Source organism: Cyanistes caeruleus, chromosome 5 (assembly GCF_971803275.1).
Source record: "Cyanistes caeruleus chromosome 5, bCyaCae1.hap1.1, whole genome shotgun sequence".
Taxonomy (NCBI): domain Eukaryota; kingdom Metazoa; phylum Chordata; class Aves; order Passeriformes; family Paridae; genus Cyanistes; species Cyanistes caeruleus.
This window is the reverse complement of record NC_141705.1, coordinates 57,903,057-57,917,861: the sequence shown is the minus strand read 5'-3', so window position 1 is coordinate 57,917,861 and position 14,805 is coordinate 57,903,057. Positions and strand designations below refer to the sequence as shown.

At 36.5% G+C, this 14,805-nt stretch overlaps 2 long non-coding RNA genes across 4 annotated transcripts in view; one reads left to right on the top strand and one right to left on the bottom strand.

Moving 5' to 3' along the window:
- Positions 1–4,352, top strand: part of LOC111928840 (uncharacterized) — a 36,219-nt gene extending 31,867 nt beyond the window's left edge. For all 3 annotated transcript variants that reach the window (XR_002864333.2, XR_002864334.2, XR_015286883.1), the window contains exon 4: positions 410–4,352. This is a non-coding gene — a long non-coding RNA (uncharacterized LOC111928840). The remainder of the gene's footprint in view (positions 1–409) is intronic.
- A 4,488-nt stretch (positions 4,353–8,840) lies between these two features.
- LOC147653152 (uncharacterized) overlaps positions 8,841–14,805 on the bottom strand; it is a 33,384-nt gene continuing 27,419 nt past the window's right edge. The window contains exon 4 of the long non-coding RNA XR_015286885.1: positions 8,841–10,487. This is a non-coding gene — a long non-coding RNA (uncharacterized LOC147653152). The remainder of the gene's footprint in view (positions 10,488–14,805) is intronic.

Sequence of the window (14,805 nt, the reverse complement as noted above, 5' to 3'; positions counted from 1 at the left end):
GTGCTGCTTATATACCTTAAATTGGCCTGACCTGCCACTTTTAATTTTAAAAAGATGGCTGTATGGGATGTGGATGAATATGGAATTTCTATGAAGCACAAAACTTTTGAACGGTTCCTGTCCTCTGTGATAGTGAGTTTTAAAAGGGAAATCTCCAAAGAGCTAATTAGTAGACAAGTAGAGCTCAGGCTGAACAAAGCTGAAAAGATAGCAGATAACTAAAAGGACCTGGCCATAGCTGACAAAAATCAAAGCACTGACAGAGAGCTGGCAGTAACCTTGGGCTGCTAACTGACAGGGACAATAAAAAAAGCCTCTGAGTGTGGCAGAGAGTGACAGCCACAACCAGAGGCTCTCTGAAGAGCCTGAAACCTCCACCAAAACAAAGATATAATCTTCTTCCTGGCAGCACCACACATTTCCCTCCCATTCCAAAGTGGAGAAATTGGAGCTTGTCTAAATAATTCTGCTCCGTGAATGTGAGCCAAGAATGGAAACGTCCAAGACTGGTGTGCAAAGTTTAGTGGAAAACCTGTGGTCTGAGGGGACAAGTCTGCAAAAAATGTAAGTCTGATTGGGGGACAGTGAAGGTTTCTTTGCTTACTCTGACACTGGAGCAGCCACAGAGTTGCTTGTTTCTTATTCTTTGTAAGCCTTCATGAGATAAACATTTAGCACAAGCTATGAAAGAAATTTAGTCACCACATGCTCCCTGAAATGTAATATAAAATGGAAAACAAAATTAGCTTCTCTGCAGTTGGTGGGACAGGGCAAATGCTTGCTGCTGCATCATGTTCATAGAGGAAAATGTGATTGATCTGGTTCTAGAAGTCACTTAATAAATGGTGGCAATGCATTGTATTTGTATGCTCTCACTGATTGTAAACATTTGCACACAGCCTCTGAAACCCTGTTCAGTAAATGATCCCTTACAAACTAAGATACTGATGAAGTGCACACACTGGGCCAGCAACTGTGTAAATGAGTGTACAAAAAGAAAGGCATGGGGGTCATTTCAAGAGACAGAAGAGATAGTAACTGCAGGGAAACTAAGGCTGCAGTGGGCATACAGCATTTATTGCTTCTGGGCATATTAATTTTTAAGACAGAGATTTAACTTTATTTTCATATCTTGGTGTTCTACCTGAAACCAATTGGTCTTTCATAGAGTAAAACAGTGACAGACCATTTTCAAATAAAAGCAATAGTGAGCCTACTACATATCAACAATCCCTCTGAGTCATAGAAAATTGCAACACAACTTGGAAAAGTTTTTTGTTTTTTGAAAGGAATAGTGATGATTTTGACGTTAAAGAAGCACTGAACTTTTCTTTATGGACTCCAGAAAATCTTGACAGCTCTTAAAAGTCCTTTGTTTACCCAATCCTAAACCCATCACTGTGGCCCACTCTCTTGGATATGTGTATTTAACTTGGTCTTTCAGCTAAAGGGTCAGTTATGAAATGTCATGCAGGTATTTGAAGCATTAAATAAGGCTTAGAAGTATCTAAGTATTTATCTGCCTCAGATATGCAAGAAAAGCTCCTATACCTCAGTATTATTATTACAATTTGCTTAAAGGCTTGGAAACATCTAAGTAATTTTTTTCAAAATTAAGACTTCAGTTTAGTAGTTTCCATCTGTCTGCAAACCAAGGGAAATTCAAAATCTTATAGAAACTGGCTTGCAACTTCTCAGCCTCATAAAAGAGATAACCTTTTGCTTAATTTATACCTGTAAATTCCCAGCTTTAAGACCTGGAAATTCTTTTATTTAAAATTGTTGAATATTAATAATTTTATAAATTTCACTCATCCTCCACATCATCTATTTTCATTCTTGATTACATTAGACCAAAATAGACTTTGACTATGCTTCATTTCTCCTTATTCTTAACTATGTTCCTCCCTCTTGGTCTTTGGCCTGACCTGTCCCTGTAAGATTTCTTTTTCCCTTCTTTCATGCTACATGTCTTACAGTCTCTTTTCAAGCCTCTGAGTTTTACTTCATGGCTCCCACTTTCTTCTCTGTAGGTGTTCCTCATTCCTTGCCTACATATATTTCACTTGCACCTCCTGCACAGGATACATTTTCCTTGCCTTTCCCTCAGAAAGTGACTTCACTCTTCCAAGAATTTATTCATTTTTAGACACAACTCTGTTAACAGATATGAACCAGAATGGCAAGGAAGGGCCAGCAGCAATATGGCCATCTCCTTCCTTTGTCAAACTGTAGTGTTTTCCTCTGTGTTTACTGCACTGTCTTGGCTACTCCCCTCCCCTTTACAAAAAGGTTCACAGATTCATTCTCCCTTCTCACACTGATACAGCTGAAAAGCTTTTACATTCTGGTTTTGTTAATCTTTGTGCTTTAATTCCTCACTGGCTGAAGAGCTGGTACAGGTTAATGTGCTAACACATATATATATACTAAAACCCTTGTAAATTGGTTTTGGAAGGTAACACTGTACTTCATTATACTCAATGCATTCAAAATGAATATAGTTTGTAAGGGTGACATTCATTTCTGGTAGCAACTGAAATGAAATTGGGCCAGTTTAACTGAGATTGACATTAATATATCACTGAGCAGTTAGTTATATCACATAAATTAGATATTACAAATTCAAGAATCATTTGTTATGCTTTTAATACAAATTTTCCTGACATAAGTGAGATAGAGATAAATAGCCACTCACAAAGATGTCATTTGGTCTCTTGGGTCTATATAGATGATTCCTGCTGAGAAACTGTGGCAATAAATTGCAATAAAATGAGGGACAGGCATCCATGGGTTTTTTTAGGGATCTTTTATGATTGGTTCCTCTCTTTTTAGTATTCATTTGTTTTAGTAGTACGTGTGTGTGTTTGTGTATGGGCAGAAGAAACTCCATTGAGAAACTCTGGAGTCTCCTCCATTTAACTGACATTAAAAGAAATGTCATAATGTAATGATGAGTTCTACTTTGTTGCTTCTTCCAGCGGCAGGAGAGCAGCTCTAAGTAATGAGGTTTTATTTTGGGTGTTAACTCAGATAAATCTCTACTTCTCTTTTCTCAGGATTATCTTGCACAGCCCTTCTGGATGTCAGTATGTTCACAATTCCAGTAATTACCTTTAAACTCTTGATACCTAAAAAAAGTTAATGTTTATTATTTGTATGTCACATTTTATTTTTGTAGATAGCTTCATGTATTTCTATGTATTATTACATTCAATTGAACTGTTCAAAATCTTTTCTCCCTGAGGTTTGTGGGAAATTAGGAGGAAATTCAGAAATGCTGCCTCCTTGGTCTTCTTTGAGGCAGAAATTCAGAAATTACAGAATTTTCTCTTGGGTAAACATTCAAGTATAAGTGTCTTCTTATTCACCAAATGCTGACATTAACCTGTGCTCAAGCTGTGTAATCTTTCTCAAGTCCGGCTTGGTGACTCTGGGTCTTGTGGGTAGCACTTTTGTCCAGGGAGCATTCCTGGTACTTGGAGGCAGCAGGCAGGGGCTGTTTGTCCACAGGTGTTGATAACACCAGCAGTTGTTCCTGCAGGGCATGGGCTTCGTGTCCCTAAACAAAAGTATCCACTACTCAAAAGATGCTCGCTGAATATTGTACCCATTTAGGAGCATCCAAGAGTGGATGTGGATTGGAGATCAGCTCTTTTTATTTCTTGTATCCTTCCTGGCATGATGTGAGTCCTCCTGTCAGGATGACTTCTGTCAGGCTGCCTTTTCCCTGGGTCTGTAGAGTGGCAGTGTGGCCTCTCTGAGGCTCTCTGTGCACACAGAACCCGTTGCATTGATGAATAACTCGATGCTGCTGTGAGCCTTCGAGGACTTGAGGCCTCGTGGGCCTCATCTGACTCTTCTGAAACTACTTCCACATTCCAGTGATGTAAATGAAAGCGAGAAGCTTGAAGTGCCTTTCCTTTTCATATGCACATTCCTTGAATGCTGCCTGAAATGACCAACAGCAGAATGTAAAAGAAATGAAAGCTGGAGCTCCTTCTGCCAATGCAATCCCAGATCATCTGTTACAGCAGGACTGAATATTTACTGAAGAAACAGAGTTATAAAATTGAATTAATATGAGTGCCGCCAACACAGCCTCGCAGAGAAAATGTGGAGAAATCTAAAAATCTCTTTTCTCCCAGTCATATCACACTGCACATCCTTCTGTAGTTTTTTCTTTATGCATTTAATAAAGCTATCAGACACTGCATGCATACTTTGGTCCACCACACAGAGATTTTCCAGGGATATCTTTAAGCAGCACTGACAAGGGATTATTTTGTGTGTATCTGGTTTGTGAGAACTGTGTCTAAAAAATTAATAAAAAAATTCTCTTGTTGTTATAATTTTGAATTAGTCATTGTGGCATTAGTCAAATAGGACCTTTTTCAGTCTTTTCACTGAAAGAATTTCCTTTCTTCTTTATCAAAAACTATATTTAAATAAAAATCTTTTATTTAAATGAAAATCAATTAAACCCATGTTGCAGCTATTGCTGTTAAGAGCATTTTAGGGAGACTCTAATGGTTGTTAGAGTTTTGCTTTTTATTATGATGAAACAGCTTCAAGTAAAACACACCTGATGGAAAAGACATATTTTTGTTTGAAATATGTGCAAATTATTATTTTCCCTATTTTTTATGGACAAATAGTAATATTTGGAGCCAAGGGTGGTTTCTTCCTTCATTCATTTGGGAAAGAGAAACACAAATTCTCTTTTCGGAGATTCATCTCCATGCTGTTTTGCATTCAAACCAAACTAAATCTGATATCTCTTCATGTCACACAGGATGTACCTGCCTGCTTGCTGTGGTGGGATTGCTCACAGGGAAGCTTGCAGTTGCTTCCAGACTGTTTCCATACACAGGAGTTTTATAGTTCAAGTTACTGATTAAAGGTCACTTCTCTATTTGTATTCTACTTTGACACTTCAGATGAGATGAAATTCTTGAATTATAAAGATATTTAGGCTATTATGAATTGTGCTGAGCAGTGAGAGCTCAGAGTTCAGCTCCCTGGCGACTGAAAAAGCCCCAGATCGTTCCCCTAGAAGCTTCAAGGGCTGATTTTTAGAAGAGACTTTGTTGAGACCAAAACCTGCAGCTTTGGAGCAGTCTTTTAATTGACAGTGTCTCCATTAGTCTAATGTATTTTAATATCATACATGATTTTAATCTCATAAACATATTTTATAAATCAAAAGGGAGATGTTCTGTTGCATTTAAAGCTGTTAAAAAGAATATTAACATTATTTAAAAGAACCAAATAACATATGGGGATAAGTATGAAATAAAAATAGGATTAAAAAATAACTTCTTCACATTAAAAATGTTATTCATGTGAAAAAATGTTAATTGCAATTAAATGTAAACTACAATTAATATCAATATTCAGTGTTCTTGTCTGTTCAGTGACTGCAGTAAAATGATTCCTGAACTGGATCTGGCCTAGTGACACTCACCTACCTGTGATTTGAAATCGTGGTGATTTCAATCCTGAGAATTTGAAATCATGCTTCTGATCTCAGGTCACCACAGTCTCATGGGGCACTGGGCTGAATTACTCTGGGACGATCAGACCTCTCACGTTGCAGGATTGATAGCTCTTTCCTTCTTGCCTTCCCCCAGGATCCATCAGATGAAAATTGATGGGAGGGTGACATGTTACTTAGGCAAAATGATCTTCAAATCATATAATTTATATTCATTTTGTGAGTTCTCATTTTCATTTTTTGTTTTCATTCAATTTCTTAAATATTATCACAAGTTTCTACATTTCCTTTGAGGGGGGTCGGGGGAAAGCTGTGTGCACACATCCAATTAGCTGTCAGAAAGATATTTGCCAGAATTCCCGTGAACACACTGATTGTCAATAGAACTATTCAACAGCAAAGCTGCAGTTTAGCTTAACTGAAGTCCCAGTTCTCTTCCCTTTCTCTCCCCAAATCACCTTACATGCATAAAAAAAACCCATAGGAGGAGTCTCACACACTAATTCAGGGAAATGCTTGCTTTACTCAAGTGCAAGGGACACAAAAATACACTCTGAAATGTCTAACTCTACACTTGGTTGGTATTATGGCTTTTGGATGCACAAAACAGGTGTGTTAACTTGACTCTGTTGCTGTGTAATTCTAAAACATTGTGTTGATTCTGCATACAAATTCTCAGCAAGCTCAGTCTTCTGGCACTGAGCACCAGTAAAATCTGTAAGTACCTCATAAATCAGATAGAAAAAGCACACAGTTAAGTTCCAAAGCTGCATAGCAGTATACATGGCTTTTAAAAGTTATTTATTGCCTCTCTTTCTAACTGTAAAGAGCATGCTAATGGTATTTGATTTTAGTTACCTGTTGCTAACTGCTCCAATTTAGTGGGAAAGAAAAGAAACCTGCTGCAGCTTTTTAATAATTTTGCAGGTCAACAAAGACAAGAAAACAATGTATTTAGATTGACCAGAAGCAGTAAGGAACACAGGAGTTGCAGTTCACTTTTTCACAATGTTTTAATTAACATTTATGATAAGATTATTATTTTTATTGTTATATATTTATATATAATATATTATTATTATGTACTTTTATAATTATATTATTATATATTTTTATATTCTGATCCTCATGATCTTCAAAGTCAGGCTTTCAATAGTTATAAGCCTATGAAGATTTTTTTTAAAAAAAGACATATATTAGGGTGGGTGGTTTGGGATTTTTTAATTTTCAAAGTGGCTGTTCTGTTTCAATTAGGCTAACTCAAAGAGTAACGTGAATTAAATCTGGAAAGGAACCCCAACAAGGTAGAACACTTCTCAATCTTTAGGAGTGTATGAATTATGATAGCCTTTGGCTAATCATTTTGCAAGATTTATAGCCATTGCATATTCAGCTGCTGACTGTCAACTTTGTCAGGGGATGGAAAGACCAAATTGATGAAAGAATCTGCTGCTGCCAGTGGCTTTTTCCCACTACCCTCAAAAACATATGTCACCGTGAGAAGTCGGAAGAACACAGAAGAGCTCAGGTGCCAGAAATGCTTTGAGTGGAAGTTCTTTGCATCTTTCTAAGAACCAGCCCAAAGATCTACTCCAAGTGACCCTGTCTAACAATTCAAACATCTTCTATGATATAGAAATCAAACAATATAAAATCCAGATCACCAAGAGTTGATGGGTTGGTTCTCATCACAGGTGTGTTAAAGTGCTCCTCTACCTCTCAGCAGAGATAGTTTACCACAGGCAGCACGTCAGCAGTTTAATGGTCAACAGGAAAACCTGGATTATAATTTGAAAAATTGAGTCAAAAACGTGTTTCTTACCCAAAAAAATTGAAAAATTTGCCTGGGAGGACAAACATGCCAGTGAACTAATAAAAGAAATGTAGAAACAAGAAAATGTTATTGTAATCTGTAATGATTATGGCAACACTTTAATTGCCTAAAATTATGACTTTGTAGTCAGGCTATGCTTGCGTAGACTTAGCTTGCTTATTTTGTTTGGTTTTTAATGACTACTTGTTTGGTATTTTAATTACTCACAATCTCCACCAGTGATTTGCTAACAGCACTAGACAAGAGAAGCTTCTTTATATCCACAAACAATCCAACAAAAATTGCTTCACAGCCACCAAACATTATTTATTCATCTCCATCCTTCCAATAGATCTACAAACCCTTAGTGATAGTTGCAAACAGGCTATAAAAGCAGAGACACAATGGCACCTGCTACTTTCAAAGCTGTTGAGTTAAAAATTTCTCTTCCATCCATCCCTACGTATTCTAGAATCAGTCTCCTAAAAAATCAACCCAATACAGACACCCAACACCATGTAATTTGAGGAAGACTTTTAAGACATAAACCAAGTGTAATATTAAAACAAGACAGATTGTTCTTTTCATCTTCATAATGACAGAAGCATTATTAATTCCACAGCCAAGTTTATCTCTCTTTGGTCAATAATTTTGTGGAATATGTTGTTTAAACCCTCCATCAAGATCGGGGAGTGCAACCTTTCTCATAGTCCTATCATAACTCCTCAGTATGAGGTGGAGTAAATTGTCTTTTACTTCAATTCTTTATCAATAAATGGGAATAATAGTTCATTTCACAGCAAACAGATGTTGGTGAAAATGTATTGGTAAGCCTGATAGAAGCTCAAAGCACGTGCTTTAAAAAACATCTCGCGTCTTTGCTGGTGTTGATCATTCTGGGAAAGGGTGAATAACAAATGGTTTATTTTGGTATTTTAAACTTTTTGAGAGAGTTTTAGGAAAATGTGAACTGGGGGATGGGGAATTTCTAAACTGCAAGTAAGACTTACGAAAATAATAATTATTAAAGGCTGAATGGTAAATATAATTACTTAAAGGAAACTGAGGCAGCTGCTTTCCTAAAATTAATCTGTGCTTTTTAATATCAACTACACATTGGTCTAACCTATCTGAATTCAGATTAGCTTAGCTATAAGAGAAGGTTTCAGTTACTAGAAGGCTGTTGTAATTAAACCTGCAATGGATAAACAATTTTTAAAGATGGTAAATGACACCCTCTCCTTGATAATGCTGCAAGCAATTCCTGCTGGTGAAAAGCAATGTCTGCTCCTTGGAATTATTTTCTGAGAAATCATTTGTTCTTATGCAACAGTGAAAATAAATAAAGTCTCCTACAGCCAGGCATACTGAGCACCGGGAAATTGTATCCCTAAGACTGCAGATAGAAACACTGACAGTAAGTTTTGAAGATAAAACAACTGCTTTTAAAGACTCTGATAAAAAGTTGTTAAAAGTAAAAGGGCACATCTAAATAACACAGTCGATGCAACTAAAGAATACAAACACAGCTAAAGTCACTCTTGGGACCTCTTTATTAGCAGTACCTGAACAAGAGAAAGGAAAATATTACAGGCTTTTGGAAGAAGATCAGTTCAGTAAAATGGGCATTAATAGAAGTATCAGAGTTTCAGAGCTATTTTCAGAAAGGAAGACTATTAAAACTGTTTTCACCAGTAGCATCAGATGATGTACTCTCTTGTAAACCAGATTACTTGCATATGTGCCAAGAATGTGCTGGGACTAGGAAGTGACCAAAACAGAATGAGGGAAGGTGGATATTTCTTGTCTCGGATACTTCAGAGATGTTTGTGTGTATGTTATTTATAAATAAATATATTCAACATAGTCACTTCAAATGGCCAAACCTAGATTTTTCAAGCACAACAGGGCCAAGCATACCAACACAGAAGAAAGAAAAAAAAAAAAAAAGATAAAAATAAGTAGATTAAATTAATTGTTCCATTCACACAGATTCATGTGTTCTGTCTAACCTGGTAACCTTTTTCATCCACTGAAAGGTGTTGCCTGGACTTGGGATACCTTGCGATTCAGGCATAACTGATTCAAGTTAGAATAGTAATATCTGTTTCCCTGAAGTATTCTTAAGTATTTACAAATAAAATGCAAGTTCTTATCCAAGTCCTTCAGATGAGGAAACTAAGACACTGAAATGTTATGTGATTAGAGTAAGCTTGTCCTGCAAGCTAAGGGACAGGGTCCACCAAACTTGGTGCTATTGCCCTTGGCTCATGTTGATGTCCCTTAGGCAAGGACTGCATATACGAGGTAACAAATGCCATATTTTTTTAATGTATGGCATTAGTTGTTTAACAGAAATAGATTTATGTTTTGGACACATAGAACAAAAGTGAGCACAAGGGCTCACTGACTCAAGTGAATCAAGGTCAAGCTACATATTAATAAAGACCTTATGTATCACATATTGAAAACTGTCTGGACCTCAGATCTCAGAAATTTGCTACAGGGAAAGATATTTGAGGTTATCAGTTGCCTCTTGCTTTGTTATGTGCCTTCACTTCTCATCCTCCATCTCAACTCATGTTCCATCTAACCTTCTGCCTGTGCTTTTATATACTTCTCCCTGCACCAGACTCACAATTCTGAAGCTCCACAGCACTCTTCTACTGAAAGACATAGCTCAGTGGTACAAAGGAAGCATTGTTGGGAAATGGGGATGGGAGGCATAGAGCTTAATCCAGCTTCCAGCCTCTCTCTCTGTTCACCCACGCTGCAACATCAACCCACAGCTTTGCCCTGGCATGGAGTTTGGAAAGGCAGTCACAATGCCACAAGGGTTGCCATGGCTGCTCATTCTCTTTTCCTCACCCTTAAACGTTCATCAATGCCAGAAGACTTAGATAGAACTGGTTATACTCTTGTTCTCTTCCCATGCACCCTAGTGGGAAAAGAAATCCCATGTGAAAATGTTTTGCTTAAAATGTGAAGGTTCCGTGTGTTTTCCAGTCTCTTCTCTACAAGTATTCCATTTGTGTTCAGTGATGCACTCATCTCAGATCTGATGAAACAAACTTTGGAACTGTTGGGCAGGAAGAGATATCCTTATGTAGGACTGAAGGCCCCACTGAAGTCAGCAGCCATCACATGTGCAGTGCTGAGCTGAGCACAACAGCCAACCTGAGAACAACAAATGTATTTAGAGCACTTGGACACACGTAATTTGACTGTACTGAGCTGCTGATTTATTAACCATACTTTCAGCTGAAGACATACCTACACCTTTCCAGAAAATGCTTGTACAAATTTAGCTAATGTACAGTATGCAGCTTGTATTAACTTTGTTTGCTGACTTCACTCACCTTCATAAACAGAAACAGCCCCTCCTACAGAAGCAAAAGCTTTTTGTATCTCCTTTTCAATTAATTGCTGATATTACTTCAAATAATTAACTTCCACTCACTTATTCCTAGCAATTAATCCATGGAAAGCAGGAAATAAGAGCTATAAAATAACACTGAAACACAACATATTTAAGCAATGAAGCCTGGGAGCTGGAATTTTAGTCAAGTTGGGGTCTAATGCTTCAGTCTACAGCCTTATAGAAATGGCTAACTGCAAATTTAGACCCAGCATTAAAACCTGGCACAGTGGGGTTCACATGATGGGAAAGATGTAACAATCCACTCCACTGTATATAGATGTATTTAATGAAATTTATCCAAATGCAAAGAATTTACAAGAATGGGAATACTGGGTTTTCCTCTTCTTTGTCTATATACTTGCTTTGTCAATTCAGATATGGAGATTAAATTCAGAACGTTGAAAGAAACAGTTTTCCCAGTCACTTGTCCAAATTTATCAATTAAGTATCATCTGCTGAGACACTGAATTATTTTAAGGAAGAAAGCAAACTCTTCCCCACCCATTTTTTCATTCTAGAGGGAAGATGTATTTCCTTCTAGGCTGTCCCTCCAAAATTAAATATTTCTACAGATTGCATTCAATATTTTGCTTATACACTTTTATTTAAATTGACACCAACTCAGAGATGAATATGGTGAAAGTGTCACTAAGTTTGTAGGATAAAGCAGCTCCACTGCACTTGAAACTCAGAAAACCTGCAATTATGTGTCTTGTCTTATGATCCAAATTTTCAGCTTCTTGCTATAGAAATGATTCCCTTTCTTACCCAAAGCATGTATATACCAGACTTTTCACAGCCATTCTTGTTTTGCAGGCAGTTTGTTACAATATTTTACTGGGTTTTGTGGACATTGAGTGAGATAATATTCTTTCTATTTCTTCGCTGGCTGAGAATTATTTGTAGCCAAATTTCTGGCATAAATACCAATATTTAGGAGTCTATTGCCTCTGTGAAAGTTCCCAGCAGTACACCTGTGGAACTGAATTTCTCACCTGAGGAGGATGGGAGAAACAGCTGAAACAGTCAGATTTTACTTTTTACAAGCATAGATGTCTTTTCAAAGTTACTTACACTTACTTTTCTAACCAACTTGGTAAAGCCTTCTTATTTCTTTAACCAACTGGATAAGTGTAACTGGAAGAAAATGAACATGTCCCGTGTTCCTCTGAAAGATTAGGTTCTTGATGGAACGCAGCATTTCAAGGAGCCCACAAGGGCTGGAACATTCTAATTTCATTTCACTGCACCTGAAGGCGTACTTGAATATAACCCAGCAAACAGTCTTCAGCGATCTCAGGCCAGTCAAAATATTGCCAAGTAATTGATCATAAGTGACCAGATAAAGAACTCTTATGTTTGACAAGTTTGTGTGGTTATCACCTGAAAAAATGTACTGAGGAAAAAGAGCTTTGGGAATTCAGCAGCAGGGTGGATGAAATTGGAAATTCCTCTAAGATTTTTATTGTTTTCAAACTAAGCAGCTCTTTGAGCAGACATGAAATTATTCATTTGCAGTCCCCAAATTCCCATAAAATGATCCCCTTTCTCCTCTCCATTTAGATGACAGTGCAGTGCAGAAGGAAAAAGCCTGTTTGCCTGACGGGCTGTATGTTTTTATTCACACATATCCAGAAATAATGGAACGAGTCCCTCAAACTTTCAAAAAATAATTTTTCATCCAACAGAGACCTAAACTATGAAAAATTTCACCCAGCAGCCAGAAGTTTTCAGAAAGTTATGAGCTGCTGAAAATGGGGATAGCATGGAAAACGTCACACAGCCTGAGAAGCAGTAGTCATTTTCTCTCCCACTGTAATATGTAGCCATATAATTTATTCATGTTCCAAAATACATTAGGTAAAAGGAATGAATTCCTAGTGCTGGTAGACTTAGCTCAAATCCTCTAAAAGTCAATATAGTTTCTAATGTGTAGGATTAAAATGGTGGCGGGGGGGAGGTCCTCAATTAATTGTTTTCCAGTTGCACTAAATAAGCAAGTTTCCATTTTGGTTGGAAATACAAAGTGCTTGTCAAAATGCCACTTCCTACTGAATTTTAGCTTCCTGCCCTGGGAAAACAATTCTTAATAGCTTCCCTCTCACTCCATTGACTAGCTCTCTTCATATTTTTGAAAAAATTACAGCAATCCCAAAGAATTAAAATGCTTGCCCACAAATTATTTTGTTTTAATTTGATTCTTCAGAGAGGAGAGCTCTTCAGAAATTAAATCATACTCTTTTCTAGCTACTGAGCTACAGTGCCTCCTTCTGCTTTTTTTGTGATCATCTCCACTTTTCATCCTTAAGTGAGTTCCTTTTGTTATTCATTTCACAGAATTCCATGGCTTGCATTTTTGTTGGTTTATTTTTTTTCATAGAAATTAGATTTATTTTTCCCCCCTATATAAAAATCTGTATACATAGGATCAGAGTCAGGGCAGGGTATGTATTTAATTATCCATTGATGTCTTATCCTTGGAGCATTAATGGGTAAAGACAATTTTCACCAGGAATAAAGTCAAGTCCCTAACGTATTTAAATTGTTTTAAGTTAATAGGCAGCATTCACTGCAAAGTTTGTTTTTGTATTACCTTTTTTTTCTTGAAACCATCAGAAATTTCTGTTTTACAGTAAGGATTGCAGTGTGTTCTAAGCAGGCCAGAACTTCCAAAGCATTATTTAAATGCCTCAGCTGAATACCAGCATTCTTTCATCCTGTTTCACACACTGAAGTACCAAAAGGGTAAATAACTTGCAATATCATTTTTGACTGACTTGACTTTGAAAAAGGCACAACCTACACAAACAACCGAGCAGTTGTTAGGTGCTTAACTGGATCTCTAAATGATCCCATATGCTGGTCAGCTAATGCTGATAATGATTATAAACACCTCAGTTCATCATATTAATGAGTTATAGCCAATAGAAAAGGACAAAATATATAACTTTTCCACAAACTTAGTTAAATGTCAAGGTTTTTAAAGGCCTAGTTAGCAAGTATATTAGATGAGATATGTCAGTTTCCCAATTTACGACTCTGACTTGTCTCTTGTGATTCCTTATAGCCTCTAGCCATTCTCCTCTTACCTGAGGCATTCTCTGGCAAAAACCTGATGCTTCCAGTCATTCTGCATTCTTGTGTTCCTTCAAAAATAATTGGACAGGCACCTCTCCATAAACAATCATCATTAGTCACATAAGGTACACAGATAAGAATACCATACAAATAAGTTTCAATAGAATGTCTTGAGCTAAATAATAATAATAATTTGGCCAGCATGCTAAAAATGTGATTGACAGGGGGTTAATGCACTTAACACTTTTTTCCAGCAGGCTGTTAAAATTAGTTCCTTGATGCTCAGAAAGTCCTGCTCCCAGAAAAGTGACACCGACATTGACCAGTGAGTTTGTTGCTGTTCAGTAACCTGCTCCATTTCCAGACTATATGATTAAAGTCATTATGGGAACTGTCAGGAGGAGGGAAAGAAATGAAAACTGTCATAAGAAGCAACTGTTGGAAATCTTGGGGTTTTTTTTTTATAATGCTAAACTATTTTAAAATATTATCTGTAATTTTAATATCACAATATCCAGCCTTATAATAAGGATCCATGTAATGAAATAAATCCTTTGAGGTTATACATAAAATGGTATATATGAGCATCTTTATTACATACATATGTAATATATGTAGTAGGAAGAAAATAAATCATAGATTTCCTTCTACATGAAAAGAGTGAAAGGAGTGAATTAGCTTACCAAAAAAAATTTAAAAAAAGAGGATTCTTATTATAAAATTTACTATCAGATTTAAATCCTCTAAATTAAATAAATGAAATAGACAGTGAGGGAGAAAAGAAAGGATTCATAATTGAAAGAATTCTGTTTTTTTAAAAAAAAGCCTGTCGACAATGTAATGCTTTCTAACATCTATTCTACAAAGCCAATAAAATGCCTGATGAGACTGTACTAAATTAGAAAGTTTAAAATGTCCTAATTTAAATTTTTGTAAATTTATTCTAATATTTGATGCAATTATATACAAATAATTTTACAGAATATTTTACACTCC